Below are 20395 nucleotides of genomic sequence, written 5' to 3'. Positions count from 1 at the left end.
TAAGGGGTCTATAGATGGTTTTTGCTTTCCAGGTGAAAGACACTCTGAATCCCTCATAGTATAGAGAAGCAAGAGAAATATGTACAGGCCCAGAAGAGAAAAAAGCCAAGAGAGAAATCATTCCAATAGAGGGACCAAGATTTGTGAACAGAAAATACAGAGAAAAAAGGGCCCAGGGAAGGTTTGCTCCAGTTCAGTTCTGTTCATACTCCTTTTAAACCATCTATCAGAAGCGCTGCCTTGAACACCTCATTGATGGAGATCTCTGACTCTGGTAGGAGACATTCTCTATCTTCCCAGGGTGGATAGAGGAGGCCTGTGTAGGGGAAGACTTGAGCTCCCCCTAGAGGTTAGACAGCATACACTGAGTGAACGAATACATACTACATCATATTCAAGGACATTTTTAAAAGAAAATACAGCAGCGAAAACAACCGGTCACATGTGTGCCTCTCCCCCTGGTGTCTTGATTCATGTGCACACATTTTTGCATAATTGCAGTGATGGCCTAGATTTAATTTTGTATTCTGCTTTTTTTCCTCACTTAATATTATATAGTAAATGTTTTGCCATGTGGCTATGTAATCTTTCTAATTACCATTTTAATGACTTCATAATACTCCTTTCAGTTCACATATTGTAATTTATTTAACCACTCTCTATTGTGGACATTTTAGATTGTTTCCAGACTTTTACTAATATATAAAATGGTGCGTACAATTTCTGTTGTTTTCCCTTTTTAACTGAACTTCTTAGATTAATGAGTAGTCAAAAGATAGGGTTGATTCATAGTTCCTGATAAACGTGGTTCTGATGATTCCATAAACAGTAATGTGTCTGGCATGGCATCAAAATACTAATTTTTTTAACTTCTGCAAAAAAAGATACCTTTTTTTTTTTTTTAAACTTCTGCAAAGGCAATAATGTAACCTGACACTGCCTTTCACTTTCTGCTAATTCTTCTCTACTTTCCACCCAGCCAACTCATGCTTTTTGCCTTTGGTTGATCATTTATTCATTCAAAATCTTTCAAGAACCTAGTATTTGCCAAGGGATTTACTCTAGAATCGTGTTTTCTTGGTAACATTGCCAGTCTTATAGAAATCAGAAACAAAGGATGAGAATGCATCACATTACTGAACCCATTTTTGTAATCTTGAAAAAAATCAGACTTTGCAAAACCGCTGTTATCAGATTGAAGAAAAATGTGGGTTGGAGAAAAATCTGTTAACACAACCCAGCTTTGGGATGCATCATAATTGCTCAACAGAAAGGGAGCTGAGATGAGCAAAGAGCTTGGAGCTGGCTGAAGCCAGGTGCTGTTGAATGAGTAGGAGTTCACCAGCAGGAGAAAGATGACAGTGAGGTCTTAGAACCAGACTGTTTGTGTGGAAACCCTAACTCTGTCCCTTAGAAGCTAAATATTTATTTATTTTAATTTTTGTGTTTACTTTTCTCTTCAGTTCCTAGACAACTTTTAAAGCACAGACAAAATGTCACCTATGTCTTTTATTGTCCCCAACCTCTACACAAAACAAAAAACTCCCTTTCTACTTGGTAATCAGAACCCATTCGTGACACACCTCTCTTACAGCACCCATTATTTGTCTATACTAAAATAGAGGGTGCTCGGGGGACACAAGCCATATCTTCCTCCTCTTGGTGTCTCCAGCATCTAACTTAGCACCTGATGCATTTCCAGTACTTGGCATACATTTGCTGAATTTAATGACCTGAATTGAATGTTTAAGTAATTATGGCACACCGACAGGAGGAAATATTATGCAGCAATTGAAAAGATAATTAAAAAGACTGCATAGCTTGGTGGAAATATGTTTATGGTAAGTTTAATGTGAACATGCAAAGTGGTGTCTGCAGTATGATTCTCACTGACTGCAAATTCCCAGGTGGGGTGCTAAAGAGGCAAAGAAGAATAAGAAAAGATGTTTATCTCTAGTAAGCCATGTCTCATGATATCCTGAGGGAGGTAGGTGTGTGTAAGAATTATCACGTTGTGAGTGCAGTGATGGTGGTGTGTGTGAAGTGCTGCGCGGAGGAATTGTACATTTAAGGTAGGGCTGGAGGGTAACTAGGAATTGAAAGACAAGATATGAGAGAAAGAATTTGTTTAAATGAAAAAAAGTGGGGGAATGAGAAGGCATTGTATTTTAGAAAAATCATTAGAAATTTCTATGATGGTGGGTAGGAGATGACACAAGGTGAGAGTATAATGTTGAGTTATGTTGTAGATGCCTTACTATGCTGCTTGATTTTTAACATGTAGACAGTGGGAGGTCATCAAAGGTTCTTGAGCTGGGAAGTGGCATGATTACATTTGTTTTTATGACTGTAAGCCTGGCAGAGCAAAAAGGATAAACAGGAAGGGCAAATACCAAGGGCAAGTGCTCCAGGGAGAAGGCTGTGTCTTTCTGGTTCATGGGAGAGATAATAGGCTGGATGGTGGAGCTGGAGTAAGAGCAAATTTAACAGACCTTCAAAGGGAGAGTAGATAAGACTTAGTGACATGTGGGATGTTGGGAGGTGAGAGATGGGAGGATTCTAGGGTGACTTGTGGTGACAAACAATTTGTAAAAATGTCAGAGAAGCAGGTCTATGGTAAGAGGGTGGGTAAGAATGGGGGAGCAGGGAGATGTTGGGTTTAATTTTGGACAAGTTGAGTTCTTGGTGCCAGTGGGCCTCCTACCATGAGGAGGCTGGTAGGTAGTCAAGCGTTTCTGGATTCTTAGAAGATAATTTCTGGCAGAAAGATGTCTTTAAACTGGGTCTCACAAATAATGCCACACTTCTTATCTCCATGAAGAACAGGAAGCATGCTACAAATGGAAGTATTCTGGCAGCCTGACTTTAAATCTGGGCTCTCCCTCATCAGCTGTGAGCAAATTACTTAACTTTGTTAAGCCACAAATTCCTGATCTGCAAATTAGAATAACAAGTCTTGCCTCATAGGGTTGTATGAGAATAAGAATGAGAATGAGATGAGATGAGATGAGATGAGATGAGATGAGATGAGATGAGATGAGACGAGATGAAGCAAGAAAAACATCTGTAGGAAGGACCCAGTAAGTGTCTGTTCCACCTGTACCTGCACCCACTCTTTTTTCCCCCCACAGATTATCTCAGAACAAGAGCCAAGAACTGAAACAAAACCAACACAGTTGTCTTTAACACAAACATCCAGTAGACGTCTCTTCACTGATGGTTGATTTCTCCTAGTGTTGGTCTAGTTCTTGGGGTCAAGTGTCAGTGACATGCAGGGACTAAGTCTTCTTTTGAGTTATAGCCAGTCTGTTTTCCAAACAAATATTGCTCCAGGGATGAAATATGAACTTTCTCAATATGAGCATCAATCCAGGTCCAGTCTGTATCAATATTCCTATATGGTAGCTTCATTGCACCCTCTCTTCTTCTCTGGTCAGAGAGTAAGACTTTTGATTTCTGTTGCTCATTGGAATTTATATATATATATATATATACCCCCACCACCTTTCAACCAAGATGACATTCTCTCTGTCATTTGCCACACCTGGGTGGGAGAAGGAGAGAGAGAGAGAGAACTTGAGATATATTGCAAGAAACAAGGAAATATTGTGTACATATGTGTTTTAATTGCTGTTACACATGAATCATAAGTCATTCTTGTTTCTCCATCAAGGGAGGCACAAGGACAAGCAAACAGAATGGCATTTATCTATGATTAAAAAATTATGACCATTTATATGCAAATGAGTGCTGGTCTTATGTGTCTGGAAGACTGAAGAGGATTGATTACACAGAGTCATACATTTGGGGCTTTCTTCTTTTCTATGCACTCTCAGGCCAAGTGTAGAGTTTCAGCAGCATCTGCCAGGGTTGTTAGGAACAAGGCTGGCCATCCGGGGTTGTTTCATGGGTTACAGTCACAAGTGCACGGTTTTGCTCATGGTCTTTCCTTTGCCTGGTATGCCTTTAGCTGAAAAATACTGTCAGCATTCCTAATCAAATATTGTCTGCTCTGAAAAGCCTTCCACACTAAAAATTTAGTTCCAGCAAAGTTAGTCTCTGTAGTGGATCATGTTCGTTCATTCATTCATTCATTCATTCATTCATGTATTGATTTGACATATGCTCACTGAGTGCATTCTTAATGCCAGGCATTGTCTAGGCACAGAAGACAGTTTTCACCTGATCCCAGAGCAAATGAACAAAATAAGGTCACTATTATCCCATGAAACTTACATTGACTAGAGTAGATGGGCAAATAAACAAGAAAGCGGAAAAAATTATATAATTTCAGGTAAGGGTATGTGCAGGGAGGAAAATAAACCGGATTGGTGGGTCATCAGGTTTCAGCGAAGGTAGGAAAAAGGCCATGTAGAGATTGGGGGTCAGAGGCTGTGGAGTTCAAAGGAAGCTCCACTTAACAGTGTGACACGTGAGGGAAGAAACCATAACCAGTAACAATGAAAATGATGGTGATGATGCCAGTGACCATGGTAATGACTTATTCTTGAGCATCTGTTGGGGTCTAGCTCCCATTGTGGACATTTCCATTCATCATTTCTCACAATAGCACTATGAGGTAGATAATGTATCTGACTTGCATGTGAAGTAAAATCCTTAGAAAAGTAAAATAACTTGCTCAGGTCATGTAGCCAGTAAAGGACATTAACTGAGGCTCAAACTCCAACCTGTCTCCAAAACCTATAACCTTCAATGGCCCATTTTCTTTGCATTCCCAGCACTTAACATGGGGTCTTGCATTATAAATACTTAACAATTTGATATATGGATGAAGAAGTGACTTCATTACCCTAATATCACATTAAGGCCATGGAATATGACTGTTTAAATTTCTGGCAAGTCTGAGACTGAAGTATATTTAGCATTTGACAAATACTGCATTTCTGAGAGGATGGTGGGATAGAGCATGAAGACCCCAATGGTGAATCATGTCATTGTTGAGGATCACGCATGGATATGAAATAAAGCATGGTGACTCTGCCTCTTCCCCTTCCATCACACACATCTCTTCAAGTGAAGAGAGCCGTCTCACTTCAAATCGCTAAACACACACTCCTCTAAATATATAAACACACACATCCAAACGCATGCACACACATGCCAGAGACACAGACGCATTCACACAACCAAACAAAGCTACACACTACTTGGTACATAGTAACAAGCAGATAGACACAGCTGAATACAAAGATGCACACTGACACAGAGGATACACAAATGTTCATACACTCCCATAACCTCATACCTAGAGAGGCACCCCAGAAACATTCACTCACGCCCACCTGAACAGAAACCTCAGTGCATCAACATGAAGGCAAGCTGCACCACAACCAGCTGGGCTACAAGTTCCAGTGTTCAGTTCACAGAAGTGGGGGTAGGAGAGATTTGCTGCTTCTCTCCCTTTTTTTGTTGTTGTGGCAATAGCCAAGTTCTCCAGCCCTCAATTCTCCCAGCATTGCTCACCTCCAGTTTGTTTCTTCCCCTTCCATAGCTTCTTTTCGCGGGACTGATTATCTGAGTCCCTTCCAATCCCCTTGATGGAGTCAGGTGGAAGACTGCCAATAGCACATCCTCTGTGGTACCCCTATTCCTGTCTCAGGGCCTTGGCACTGTATGGTCCCCATGCTTAGAATGCTCTCCCCAGATACACCCATGGCTCACTCCCTTACCTCTTCCCATCTTTGCTCTAATGTCCCCTTCTCAGTAAAGCCTGATCCCATCCACTAATCCTGCAAAGTGATGATGGTGATGATGATATAAATTATTACTCTTGAGCATTTAACAAGGTTTAGATACAGTTCTAAGTAATTTGTACTCATTTATGCTACAAAATACCATGGTAGGTAGGTATTACAGTATCTGATTTATAGTTGAAGCAAAACCCTCAGAAAAATAAAATTTCTTGTTCAGGGTTACTCCTGTCATCCTTCCCTTACCCTTCCTCTACTTTTTATTGATTTCATAGAACTTACCATGTTCTAACAAAACAGATAATCAACTTATTTTTTGTCAAATCGTGTCTGCCTTCCTTCCTCTCCTGCATATACACATTGGAATATAAGTTCCACAGAAACAGGAATCTTCCTCTGTTTTGTTTCTAAGTACCAAGTGCAGTGTCTGGCACACAGTAGGCACTGAGTAAATGTGTACTGAATGAATAACTGAATTAGCAATTAGTGAGCACCTATTTTTTGCCAGGTCCTGTATTTTCATTTTGTCTACATTTTGCTCTGTGAACTAAAGATCACTACCTGATTTTGCAGATTCAAAAAAGAAACCAAGGCTCAGAGAGTAGAAGCATTGCTTAAAGTCACAGACTGAGTCTGAGATGGGGCAAAAAATATATACTCTGCTTCCTCCAAGGTGCCATGTGACTTTATTTCTTTCTACCTAAGGAGTCTGGGGGCTGGGGTGGCTGTTTCAAATTGTGGTCAGCATAGAAATTCTGAAACTTCAGGAGAGCATAGAGGGAAATGTCATTCCTCGCTATGCTCATGTCCTAAGGATTGTGTTGGGGAGGAATTTTTCCTCTCCTCATTCTTGTCCCCTATAGTCAATTTCTGGGTTTGTGTCTCAGAATGAACTGTATCCCATTACCAAAGAAGAAACTTCTGACAACCCAGAAGGCTTCTCTGGAGCTGTTCCTTGTGATTTCTGGAAGTCTTGAGACTTCTGTGCTTTCAGTTGACTGATCACATGCCAAGGCCTGACAGAGGGACTTGTGGGCCAGAAAATTCTGAAAGTCCCACAGACCCCATGCAGAATTTCCTCCTTTCACTGAAGCTTCTCTCTTTGGGGAAATCCCATCATTCTTTGCGGCTAAGACTGGAGCCATCGCAGCAGGAAACTGCCTCTAACTCAGCATCATTAATTACAGAAGCACTGATGTGCAGAGCCCCTCACACGGGCCACAGCCCTGCAGGGAGGGTGGTATGGAAAGAGGCAGAAGTAGAGAAAGAGAGGGAACAGAGAAGGAAAACTGGAATGATGGACCTTTTGATCTTTTCCTCTTTGCTAGCACCCATGTTCTTTTCTTGTCTATTCCTCTTGCTTCACAAGATAGCAATCTTGGAAGTCTCTATCAACTGTCTTTCATCTTCAGCAATATACCCAAGCAATCATTTATCCTTGTATTTTTCATCTTTCTTCCATCTTTTTTGCCTATCTTCTACTCTCCAACCTGTTACCCCCTTGGTCCTAACCCACACCACATTTTACCTGGAACCTAGCAACAGTCTACTAAATATCCTTCTGGCTTCCAGACATGTGCCCCTACAGTCACAGGTGGACTGTCTTGACCATGTTCTTCTGCTAAAACTGTCGGTGGCTCCTTATTGTTCTGATATAATGTCCACACTCTTTTCCTTCAATTACAAGGTCCTGTGTGATCTGGCTCATGCTGACTTCTCTAGCCTCATCTCTCTGGTGCCTCTAGGGCCACTGATCTCCAGTAAGATTGAATTCCAGTGATGCCTATAGTGTCTCTACACTCTTATGTCATTTATTAATGCCTCTCCTTCATCTGAAATACTCATCTACTCTTTCTGTTCAGCTAATACTCACTCACCATTCAATACCCACATCAGAGATCACCTCCTTTATTGAACCACTTGCTTTCCTCAATACTTGAAATGGTTATTCCTTTATATCTTTGTCCTGTTCTCAGAACACAGAAGGCTAAATGGTTGCAATAAAAATTCAGTTCTTAGAGCAAAGAAACTTATGGATGACATGGAAGAATTGGTCTCTAGTAGACCCCACTTGCTAGGTCAAAGGGGTTCCTTGAAAACAATCTTTTGAGCAAACCACTAAGACTTTTTTTAAAATCAACGTAGAAATTTGCCCATGACTACTGGGCAAGGAGTGATCAGGAGGACACAGGCACTCTTAGAAACAGTCTTATTGGAATTTCTTGTTCAAGTACGGGAGCAGAGGGAGGCACAAATTTCTGGTCCTCAGTGGTGCCTTTTTTCTTGGGGATTCTTCATCATTTGCATGTCATTTGCACGTGATGCCCCACTCCCAACACTTAGCTTATTCATGCTCATCCTCAGGAGCACACCTTTGTTTTTCTCTTTCCTTGCTGAAGGCATCTGGCAGTTTGACACAATCATTTCACCTTAAGAAACCAAGATGTATGGGAAAGAAATCCTCTTAAATGCTGGGAATTTGTAGCCAGTGATTCTAAAAAGACAAAGGATAACTAACTCTGTAAGGTGGTTTTCTAGAATCTCCCTTCTTTTATATTAATACTGTTACTGAACAAGAGGTCTGAGGGAGGGGTAATACAATATTCAGCCCACCTAGGGATGCCGAAAACTGCTGTACAACAGGGGCCCCCCCCAAAAAAAACAAAATACTAATATCTACTGGGCTCTTCTGTCCACCGCCAATTGGAAAGACATCTATCAATGCCAGAGATTTGTGAAAAGGAAACAAAATGTTTATTTAATGCTATTCAGGCCTAACGCCACCACTAAAATGTCAAAGTCCTTTAGGTTGTACACCTACACCCACACAGCGCTCCCTTCTCCCACTGTCCCAACTCCGGGTACCGTAAATCAGGAAAAGAGCACACGTCTGTTTTGCAGGCTGCTGGCACCGTCAGCTGTGTCACTGTGCAGGATCTCGAGTTAATCCAAAGTACTGTGGTACCCTCTCATGGTCCACTGGCAAGAGTCCTTTGTACCCAGTTCCAGTCAAAGTCTCTCTTGCTTTTCAGGCCCCGCAGTCAAAGGGGGCACCCCAAAGCCGCGTGGGCCTCTTCTACCAAAGCTGCAGGAGTCCGCACTCCACCAAAAGCATGTGGCTTTCTTCTTCACCTGGCTGCAGGGATCTCCACTCTGGCAAAGCTGCGTGGTTTTTCCCTTTCACCTGGGAAAGAGGGGGTCCACACTCCGCCAAAACCACGTGGCTCCCTCTTTCACCTCACCAAGATGGGGTCCTCACTCTGCTGAAACGATGTGGTTCTCTCCTCACCTGGGCAGTTAACGCCTCATGTCCCGGAGCCAGTCTTTTCCAAGCTCCCACACACCGGCACCCTCACTCAGGAGTGCAACCCCTTGTTACCATCCTCAGTCCCAGCTACTCCCTTCTCCCTGGCTCCAAACTTGGCCACAGCTATTTAACATATCTATGAAACCAGTTAAAGGTTATAGATAGGTTAGCTGCAAAACTATTGCTATGCAAAACAGCTCTCAATGGCCCTGGCTCTATTCATCCCTTCCACCCTGGCGGTTGAGGACATCTTATATGTCTCTCCAATATTCCTATACACTTTGAATTCTCGACACCATTCCAAATCTTTTTTGGGCCCCCCCCCCCCGGCTGCACCCTGTATCAATACTACTATCTGTTTTTTACAGCACCACCTCTGACACCAAAGGTGTGGGCTTTTTTCTCACCCCAGCCAATTCTCTAGACATCAACTGGGTGTCCTACAACTCAGCTCAGTTCTGACACTAACTATGCAGAGTCAGTACAGGCACCACAGAAAAGGGCTCAGTCTCACAGACTGTCCTCAATTTGGATGCCAATCACAAGTCTTGGCTGCACGTACTTCTGACTGACCAACTATAAAGTCAGGGAGACATGGTCCCTACAATCCCCATCCTTGGGTTCACTTATTTGCTAGAACAGCTCACAGAACTAAGAAACATAGTTTACTGTTACCAGTTTGTAAGGACATAATTCATGGACAGTCAAATAGAAGAGATGCTTATGGCAAGGCATCGAGAGAGGGGCAGGGAACTTCCATGACATTTTTTGGACCTTCCCAGAACCTTGATGTGTCCACCAATCCAGAAGCTCTCAAAACTCTTTGTTTAGAGTGTTTGTGCAGGTTCTATTACATAGACATAATTGCTTAAATCATTGGGCATTGGCAAAGAAACTCAATCCTTGGCCCTTTTTCATTCCCTAGAGCTCAGGGGTTCAGGCTGAAAATTTCAACCCTTTAATTATGACTTGGTCTTTCTGGGGACAGTTTCCATCCTGAAGTGAGGGACCCCCAGTCACCTGTCATCTCATTAATGTACAAAAAAATACTCATCACCCTAGAGATTCCAAGGGTCTTAGAAGCTCTTGTGTCAAGAACCAGGAATTAACCCAAATATTATAACAAAAAATGCTTTCACCTTGATCATTCAGGAAATTACAAGAGTATTAGGAGCTTTGCACCAGAACTGGGCATAAAGGAAAACAATATGTATTTCTTGCTTCATCTACAACATCACAGATGCATCCTTGGAGCTCAGTAAATTCAATCTCCTGCTCAGCAGCATTTGGGCAATATTTTTCTACTTCCTTCCCCTCCCACACATAAAACAGTAGATTACAAGTGGGGAGAAAGCAGGTGTCTCCCAACTTTCTTCCAGTCAATAGCCTAGAGGCTAACTCAGAGGTGCCTTCCTTGTGGAGAAGAAGACCAGGAAAGATTTGGTCTGCCTTTGTCTGATCCTCTGCAGAACAGCAAAAACAAAGTCCTTCCCTGGACATCAGTTGTCTTGGGGGTTCGTTGTCTGAACTGCAGCAGGTAAGGAAAGGGACTTCTGAGGGAGCATGTCATATTTCACTCTAACCATAGAAGAAAAGGAAACATAAAAGCTGTCTCATCCTTGCTTCACCCTCTGTGGCCAGTGCTGTGTCTTACTTACTTCTCCAGTATGCTGCATGGTCCCAGTGTTAGTATAGGTCGTTAGCTCGTTATTAATAATGGGTGGTCAGACGTTAAACCTAGTAGATTAGGCTTAACATCTGATTACTAGGGAGCTGAATTGGATATTAAGCCTGATTTACTAGGAAACTATAACATTCACAGCTTCTCCAGGGGAAAACTGCAACTATGGCCTTGGGACTTAAGCCTTGAAGTGTACAGGTAAAATCTCCCGAGGTATTAGCCTGCCCAGTAACATGATTATCAGGAGGAGAAGAGGAGAAATTCCTCTTCTGAGGTATGTGCAGTAGAAACCAAGATGATGAACATCAGGAGGAGGAATCTAGCCCGGGAAAAGGATCAGATTGGTTTTGAGGGGGGCCCAACAGATGTTCATGAAGGATTGGGAAAGAAATTGGTTAGTATAAAAGAGTGCCTGTTTTTGCCCAAGCCTGAGATAATACAATCAAAACTTAACAAAGAACTCTCTCGGTAGCATGCGCTCACTCATTTGTTCGCATGTTCTCTCTGCATAGCAGCCTCGTGGGTGTGGCAGCAGCGTGGGTCCAAGCATGGGCTCCAAGTGTAGGCCCAAGTACAGGCCCAAGTGCTGGCTTGGGTACAGCAATGCAGAGACGGCTGCAACACAGCTGGGAGCAGAGACTAAGCTTGACATATGTGTAGGAGACCATTCTGCATGGTGTGGGCCCAGCCCCCAGTGGCAAACATTTACTGCAGAGTAACTTCTTAAAAACCATGCTAAACCTTCCAAGGACCAGTGTAACCAGTTCAACCACTTTTGCCCTTTTCATTTGCAAATATCCCTCTTTGTTCTGTGATTACTGGCATCCTCTCCATTGTTTTCTGTAAAAGGTAATCACCTAAAGCAACCTGTGCACAGTAAATGAGGACCATCATGTTGAGAAACTCAATAAAGGCCGGTCACAGCAAAGGCCATGGCTTTTGCTCCTCTTGAGAGAAAAGCTGTGCTGTCCCTTTTCCTCCACCAGACTTGGTAGTCCATGTAAATGTCTCATTTCATCCATAATGACTCGGACACTGCAGACCAGTGTGTGCATCACATGTGGGGACAGAGACTGAACTGGACTAAGCATTGGCATAGACTGAAGCAATGACACACAATTTTGGGACTCTGGCTGTTCTTCTGGGCTTGGTGAAGACAAGGGTGGACTTCTACCACAGCAGCACAGAAATGAGACATGGGGCACCTGAGGGCAGTCTTTTATTTCTACTCCAATAAACCTTACCACTACACCTCATCCTCCCATGCATCGGTCACGAAAATGCTTTTCTCATGACTCTGTGGAAGAGCCCTATTGCCACCAAGGTCTGTGGCTTCTGATCTCACCTGGCTCTTCTTGCCCCATTTCCTCCTAGGTCTGGTCATCTTGGAAGGATCTTGCTGGATGATCCAATTCTGATACCCACACATCCTTCTCCAGGTGTGGCTGAGGGGCTCTCCAAAATAAAGGAGAACTTGGTTCTTCAAAATCATCTGACATTGCTTTTGGAATTGATATATCTGCCATCTCATTAGAAGTCATGCATTTCTCTAAGACTAGTTTACAAAAATCATCTGCCCCCCAAAGGTGTTTCTTTACTCATGATTGGAATTAAAAACTCTCATGATGACTCAGGAGTTGTTTCAGGAAGGTCAGAAGTTAGATATGGGGATTTATAAAATCCTTTCTGGGCTGTCACCATTGGTGAAATAACAAATGTGAACAGGGAGGAGTATTAAAATAGTGAGAAGGAAAATGATTTTCCTGAAGTCATGCCTTGAGTTCAGGGAAAGCGAACAACCTGGGGAAGAAGGTTGAGGGACTGACGATGGCTGCTAGTCTAGAGGTTGAGGTGCGGTAGGAGCAGGTGTAACTTAGGGCTGGAACCGAATAGAAGTGCGTGGAAGGGAAGAGACAATCTGCACACCCAAGGAGCGAGGTGTCACAGACGGGGACCAGTTCACCTGCATCTGTGACTAACCCCAGTGCAGCACCTCCTACTTATCAGGAGCAGATATTGTGCTTTTAAGGACCTAATTCAACTGGTCTTCAAAAAATCCTTTGAAGTAAGAAGTGGTGCAGTTAGAACTTGATTTCAGGACTTTTCGACCCTTGTGCAAGAACCATCCTGCATTATTCACATTGCCTTCTCTTCAGATCGCAGGTATTTAAACCCAAGAATTTATGATTTCACAAACTGGGATTTTTTTTGGCTTGATAAATGCTACAAGTATCAATTTCATAACAGGAAGAAATCTGCTTCCACTTTATTAACAGCATCACTAACCATTTATTGATTTTTAAAAGGGAAATTAGAAAAAAACAGATGTTGCAATTAAGTCCCATTGGAGGGTTGATATACTCACTTCTACAGAATGAGAGTGATTGAAAATTAGAGTCAGACATGGAGAATAAGAGATCTTGGTGTTTGCAATTGAAGGGTCACAAAGAACAGCCAGAGCAAGTTAAGGCTCACCCTTTAAGCCTTTAATCAACCTCTTTCTTATGTACCTAGATAAAGGAGCATGATACAGGAGAGAGCAAAGACTGAAATCTCTAGTCTTTTGCTAACTTCATGTGTGACTTTGGGTAAATCTCTCAAGATCTGTGATCCTTAGTGTATTCACCTGAACTACTTGATTAATACTACAGACCCCATGGGGTTTTCTTGAAGACAGAATGATCATACAAAGCACAGTGACTGGGACACACAGTGTGTATTCAATACTGACTGGATTCTTCTCGTTCTCTCCAACCCTTCCCTCCATTTGGCAGAAGCCTAAAACTTGCTTTCTCATTGATAGCACAGTCATCACAGAGTCTCTGCTTTTAGCTTCTAATGCTTATCATGTACCCTGGAAAATGTACCCTCCTAAAGTCTTGCTCCTATTACATAAGGAGGAGAGGGTCACATTTGTCATCATCCAGCTGGTTCCCGGGCCTACCTTTAAAGGGGTATTTGGAGACTGAGGACAGATTGACAGGTCTGGGTTTAGATATGGAAAGTAAGACCCCAGGCCTGCTGTTGGAGGAAACTGTGATATACAAAAAGAGCTCAGATCCTCTTGATGAGATAGTAACAGGATTTAGGTAATCTCTGAGAGAGGGAAAAGGAGAGGGGCAAATGTAAGAGCAGAGAAGAGATCTAGGAGAAATATCAGGCACGCAGCATGCTAAGTTCCTCTTGAAAAATATGCTCAAATTGTCTAATATTCAATGTAAGTGGTTTTTCAGTGTTATTTAGGTAAACACAACAAACATCTGTTTGTTGAAAGTGAGTTAATATGTAAAATCTTTGGAACGGCTACTGGCAATACTGTTGATATTATTATTATTAATGTTACTATTGTGCTGTCATTATTATACAGCTGTGAGTTGGGCACATAATATTTTGGGGGAGCGAAAGAACTGAGGGCATGGCAATGTCCAAAGTGGGGTGCTGCCATGTGAAAAAGTGGATTAAACATGTAGCATGTAAGATTACACAGGGCGGGGCAAAGGTAGGTTTAGTTGTGAGTATGGGAAACACAGTATATACTTGCATTATTATTTATTAACTGTTGTGTTATTTTCCATACAAACGACTGTAAACCTTGGTTTGCCCCACCCTATATGCAAACTAAACTTATTTAGTGGAGGCAGAAACTGAGTGTCCAAATGGCTCGGAAAAGTCAAGACACTTAAATTCCTGAACCCAAGGATGTCTAAGGGACTGGAAGGGACACTGGACCGGCCATCCAATTTTGGATGGAGGTTTGACCCACTGTCTCTTGATCTTCAGAAGGGAGGGTGACCAAAGTGAGAATGTGGTCACATCTAATTCCTAGGTCATAAAAACTTCCAGGGCACTCTATTACTCTCAAGGCCAAACCCAAATGCCTAATACTACATCATTTGCTCCCCATGACCGGACTCCAGTGTGTGTTTGTGGTCTTGTCCCCATCCTGTCCCAGACACCGTCCCTAAGCTCTCTACAGTTCTTCAATTTTAAACCAAGAGCTGCTGGCTCTGAATGTTGATGCAGGCCATCTCCCCCAAACCCCAAAGGGCCAGTCCTGCTTCTCTCTGCCCCCCCCAATCCTGATACTTTCTCTGGCCCAGCCCAAGCTCCAGCTCACCAAGAAACCTTCATTCCATGCTCAGCTGGACTCAGTGAAGCTCTCCTACCCTCCCACACTCTGCACATGGCAGTGCTGATAAGGGGTTCATGACACATCCCAGTTTCAGAACAGGGGTTGGCAAACCTTTCCTGTCAAAGACCAGATGTTAAATCCTCAGGATTTGTGTGCCACAACCAGTCTCTGTTGTAACTTCTGTGCTCTGCTCTGGCTGTGTGAACATAGCCATAGACGATAGGCAAGAAAATGAGCATGGCTGCATCCCAATAAAACTTTACTTACTAGAATAGGCTGCTGTGGCGGCAATGTGCCAACCCCTGTCTTAGAAGATAACTCCATCCACAGGGAGAAATGTCCCTTCACTTCAATTAGAAACTCTATCCCCAACCTGACCTGATTTTGATTTTTCTTACTTAATATACTTAAGTAAGTATATTAAAATATATACTTACTTTTTATTATACTTTTAAAATATATATATTAAAAAATATATACTTTATGCATACCCATGAGGTTTGCTAACAAAGCAAACAAACATAAAATAAGTGTTGGGAAGATGTGAATAAATTGGAATCCTTGCACACTGGTGGTAGGAATGGAAAATGGTGCTGCTGCTATGGAAAACAGTATGGTAGTTCCTCAGAAAGTTAAAAATAGAGTTACCATATGGTCCAGAAATTCCACTTCTGAGTATCATCCAGAAGAATTGAAAGCAAGGTCTCAAAGAGACTTCTGTATGTTTATGTTCACAACATCATTATTTGTAACAGCCAAGATATGGAAGTAATCCAAGTGTCTGATGAGTGAACGGATAAACAAAACATGGTGTGTACATAGAATGAAATATTATTTGGCCTTAAGAAAGAAGGAAGATTTGACACATGGTACAAAATGTATGGACCTTGAAGACATTATGCTAAATGAAATAGGTTGGTCACAAAAAGACCAATACCATTTGATTCCATTTACATGAATTACCTAGAGTGGTCAAATTCACAGAAACAGAAGTTAGAATGGTGGTTGACAGAGGCTGGGGAAAGACGGGAATGAGAAGCTATTGTTTAATGGGTATAGAGTTTCAGTTTCGCAAAATGGAAAACTTCTGGACATTGGTTTCACAACAATGTGAATTATATTAATGTCATTATTGAACTGTACACCTAAAAATGGCTAAGATGGTGAATCTTATGTTATGTGTATTTTACCACAATTTTTTAAAAAGTAAAGTTGATTGCATTACATATTTTACAGCAAAAAAAAAAAATGGCTTGATTCAGCTTTTCTCACCTCACACTACTTTGCTCTGGCTGCCCTGCTCCATGGACTTGAGTAGCGTGCAGAGGTACAGAGAAGGTAGAGGCCCTTTGGATGGTCTCCTGCATTGGAGAAACCAGGCAAGAATGTCTTTTCCCTTCAGCCTTTCCATAGGAAGACAGAATGTCCTTTCGGCCTGATACCGTATGATAATTGCTTGCACTCAGCAAGGGGGGGCTCTCCCACGAACTCAGCCGTGGTGTCATTTTGGGATCTGTCATGTCCTATAGACCTGCACCAGGGCTGCACAAGTGTCCTCCTCTCCTTAAGTTATTTATATAGGTGGTTGAAAACACTTTGCTTGTACAAACTAGAAACTATTAGATTAGGCCAGTGGAGACAGCCAGAGGCAATCTCTTAACAAAGTGAGTGGGATTCAAAGTAGGCATGGAAAGCAAATATTATTTCACTGAGAGTCGATTAGAGGGAGCTCTGCGGATGAGCGGTAACTGCTTTGTTAACTTAGCTGGGGGAGGTGAGTGGGGCCAGGGAGGCACCAGCTGGGTTGGAAGGGGAGCAGCCTGGGATGAAACGGTAATTCCGGGGCTCGGTGGATGCGTCCAGCGCCCATCCACACACACTCCCCCCCTTCTTTATTTAAAGTACATGATGGAGCTTAGCAGCTGAGAAGCCTCAGTTTGCTCTAAAATTTCTCATTTTAATTCAGGCAAACACTCTATAAATCCAATGTATCGGAAAGCAAATATTGAGGCTGAGCAAGAAGGTCCATTAGATGGAGGGCTTAGGTTCTAGGGCCTAGGCATGTGGGAGGGGTGAGCAGAGAAGCCTAGAAAGGGAAGCTGAGCTGGAGTGAGAGAGAGAGGTGTGTGCTGCACACAGGGTATCTGAGGATGGTGGGACCAGGCAGGAGCCGAGGGCAGAAGTGGAGGAGTTGGGAGGATTTAGGGCTTGCAGGGCATAGACTGGTTTAGAAAAGGCTGGGTTAGAAGGAAATTCTTGGAGCCTCTGATGGAAAGAGAATTGGAAAGAAGGCTTCATATGAAAACCTTTTCATGTGCCAGGCTCAGATCTAACACTTTTACAGGACTTTTCTCATATAATGATTGTCACAGTCTTAATGATGGGAACAGTTTTGATCAACAAAGTACAGAAAAGGAAACTGAGCCCCTAGAAGTTATTACTTTGCTCAGGATTACACATCTGCTAAGTGGCAGGGCTATAGCTTGAATGAGTTCAACCAGATATAAAGCCAAGTTTGAAACTGAAGATTGCCCTCCCCAAATGAGACTCTACATGGGAGCCAAAATGGGGACAAATCACAAAAGCCTTTAGTCTCCAGTGAGAGCCTTCATTATTAGGAAATGATGATAATTAATCTCCTGGGATAAAAGAGAAGTAGATGTAATTTTTGTTCTAATTGTTACTGTTATACAGTGCTTTGAACTCTTAATCAATGTTGTTAGCAGTTTTCAGTGTTAATTTAATTAGTACAAGAGACCCTGCTGATAGAAATATTGGATAATTAGTGTTTTATGTAATGGCTTATGAAGTACCGTGTTAAAAACTCTAATAATCACAGATCCTGAGCAGAACTTTTATCAAAGCACAATATTTAAGAGGATAAATCCTTGCTTGGAGGCTGGTCAGATAAAACATCAATTGGGGCATCAAAATTCCCAATTCATATTGCATTTCCCAAAAGGTAAAGGATGAGAGTCCTTGGACCTGCCAGAGAAATGTTTCTAAGGATGACCTTGGACATACAGAGATTTTCTCGGAGGTGATGCTTCAATGGCAGTGAAGATCCAAAAGACTATTAAGTTGGGTTCCTGCTCCTGAGGAAAGATAGACAGCCCCGTTTTTCTAAGCCTTGAATAATTGAATAGGAAGAAACTCTGGATGAAAGAAGGCTTTCAGGTAAAGTCTGATGAGCATACAGATAATATAACAAAAAAGGGGTTCTGGGGAACTTCCCATGTGCTCAGGAGTTGGGGAGATGTATTTATTGATTAACTGGATATATTCTATGCTTCAGAGAGAATGGCTGGAATTGTTCTCATGACAAGGGACTGACTAGAGGCATTGTAGGAATGTCAAAGCGAGTGTTTAAAATATTTCCTTGGCTCTGTTTTATCAACCACACACCATTCCCAAGCATATGCGTGAAGACTCCTCACGAACTCTGGTTATCACCGCTGCAGGTAAAGTTTCTGCCTGTCCAAATGCCTGATAAAGCATGTACCACCTCAGATCACAGTGCATGTAATGGAAGACATCTTAAGTTGGGACATCTCAGGTGAATGAGACTCATTTCTCAGAGACAAGAAACTATGGGAGAAAAAATATTACATCTGTGTTGGCCATTAAAATACCTCCTTCCTTGCCCTGTTGGTTCTAAGAGCTCAGAGAGCCCAAGCTATGCCTTTTGCTTCCACAGAGCCTCTCATGGGGAGTATCCATCAACAATTTACAATTCCAATAATCTCTTACCCTCCTATGCCATAGCTGTACCCTTGGATGGGCTAATGTTACGGCTTTCTGTTTCAGAAAACTAAAGTCTTGGAGACAAGAATTTCAAGATTTTCAACTTTAATGTCCAAAGATGTTTAACTTTAAAACCCAAGATGTTCCAAAACTAACTTTATTCCTTTGCTTTAAAGCTGCATTTCTTTCTAAATTTCCTTAGTGGGTGAGTTAGTGGCTGTCCCATCTACCCAACAGCAGAGCTAGAAATCAATAGATTTTTCTTCACTCCTTCTTCTCCCCTTTATTCATTGCTCATATGATTTTAACCCTGAAGCTTACGTATCTTTGTTTTTAAATCAGGAAACTTCTTGTCCATCAGTAATATCACTGATTCATTTAAAGTCTTTATCAGCTTTTGCCTGTATTATAAAATGGTTTCAGAGCCAGATGGGAAACCAGTCTTTCTTCCCCAACCCCCATCTGGCCTCTTCACACTCACTGGAGTCAGCCATCTGAAACACAAACATGACCTTGCCATTACCATTTCACCTCTGTAATGAGCCTTCCTGACCCACGAGGTAAAGTCCAAACACTTTGGCACAGCATCGATGACCCTTCCTGACCTGTCCATTCTTAAACCTCCAACCTCCTCTCTAACAGCCTCCTACCTCAAACTTCTGCTCCATTTTTATGTTATTAATTAACTATGCATGTCTTTCTAATTTTTGTTACTGAGTCTTTTCTCTCTTTTTCTTCCCTCTTTTTTCCTCTTCCAGGAATACCTTTCCAACTCCTACTCACATGGCCTTCAGGAAGCCAAATCTCACCAACCTCTCTGCAAACCAAACCCAGATGGATGTCCCCATGGATGTTTTTGCAGAAATTATAAATACATTTTCTTATTTCTCCATTTGCAGAATTATCTTTTATCTATCTGACTAATGTGATTGAATTTCCTTCTAGAGCTCACTGTAGCCAGAAACCGTACTTCCTGTTTTTAATCGTGAACAATCTAGGACAGAACCAAGCAATTAGCAGACATACACCATATGTTTATTTCACACATGCACTCATGAATATCACTGAATAATTTATCCAAAGCCAAAAAAGGGACAAACTTAAACCTAAGCCCAGTCTTCTTATTTTAAATGGCATTATTTTCATTGTATCTTATTCTCTTGTTTAAATATCAAGCTCTGCCTTGATTTTTGTGTTTGGAATACACATATTTACAGACAACTGAGGGAGTTTACTGCTGATACACTGAGAGTAATGGAATTGATAAAGAATGCACTTTAGGGGAAAACATTTCCAAAAGACTTTGGAGGAAGATGTAATAATAGTGAACAAATAAAACAATAAGTATGTATGTAAATATAAGCAATGATTATCTCCATACGATAATAATAAAATAATATTTCATTAATGGGTTTAAAAGGGCAAAGTTTAAATAGTGGACAAGAGTAGTATTTAACTTGAGAGGGCAATGGCTGAATTATAAGAGTTCCAAGATCCTTTAATTACAATAATTTAACATATTGGTTACCTTTAATATTTAAATAGTTAAATACATGTTAAAATTCCAAGTAAGTAATCATTAAAAACTTAGAAATGAAGTATATAAATTCTAAACCAGTATAGAAAAACACAAAACAAAGGAAAAACACACGAAAAGAGCAAACATTCTGGTCAATTTGAAACTTCACAAATTTTAGAACCTTAAACATAACCTTGTATGTTGGAACCATGAAAAATGTTTGAGGATTTTCACAGCAGGTCTTTTAGGTTCTTGGACCCACTTCCAATGTGCGTGTTGAGGAATTTCCCCCACACCACCA

The 20395-nt window shown here is 41.7% G+C and overlaps 1 long non-coding RNA gene across 2 annotated transcripts in view; it reads left to right on the top strand.

Annotated features, from left to right (window-relative positions):
• LOC128628313 (uncharacterized) overlaps positions 1 to 19467 on the top strand; it is a 75275-nt gene extending 55808 nt beyond the window's left edge. The window contains exons 3-4 of one of the 2 annotated variants that reach the window (XR_008392666.1): positions 17794 to 18008; positions 19334 to 19467. This is a non-coding gene — a long non-coding RNA (uncharacterized LOC128628313). The remainder of the gene's footprint in view (positions 1 to 17793; positions 18009 to 19333) is intronic. The other variant, XR_008392667.1, reaches the window with a different exon arrangement.
• The last annotated feature ends 928 nt before the right edge of the window (positions 19468 to 20395 follow it).

The sequence above is a fragment of the Artibeus jamaicensis genome, unplaced genomic scaffold (assembly GCF_021234435.1).
Source record: "Artibeus jamaicensis isolate MK-2021 breed Jamaican fruit bat unplaced genomic scaffold, CSHL_Jam_final contig_685, whole genome shotgun sequence".
Classification (NCBI taxonomy): Eukaryota; Metazoa; Chordata; class Mammalia; order Chiroptera; family Phyllostomidae; genus Artibeus; species Artibeus jamaicensis.
This window is presented reverse-complemented; position numbering and strand designations above follow the sequence as displayed.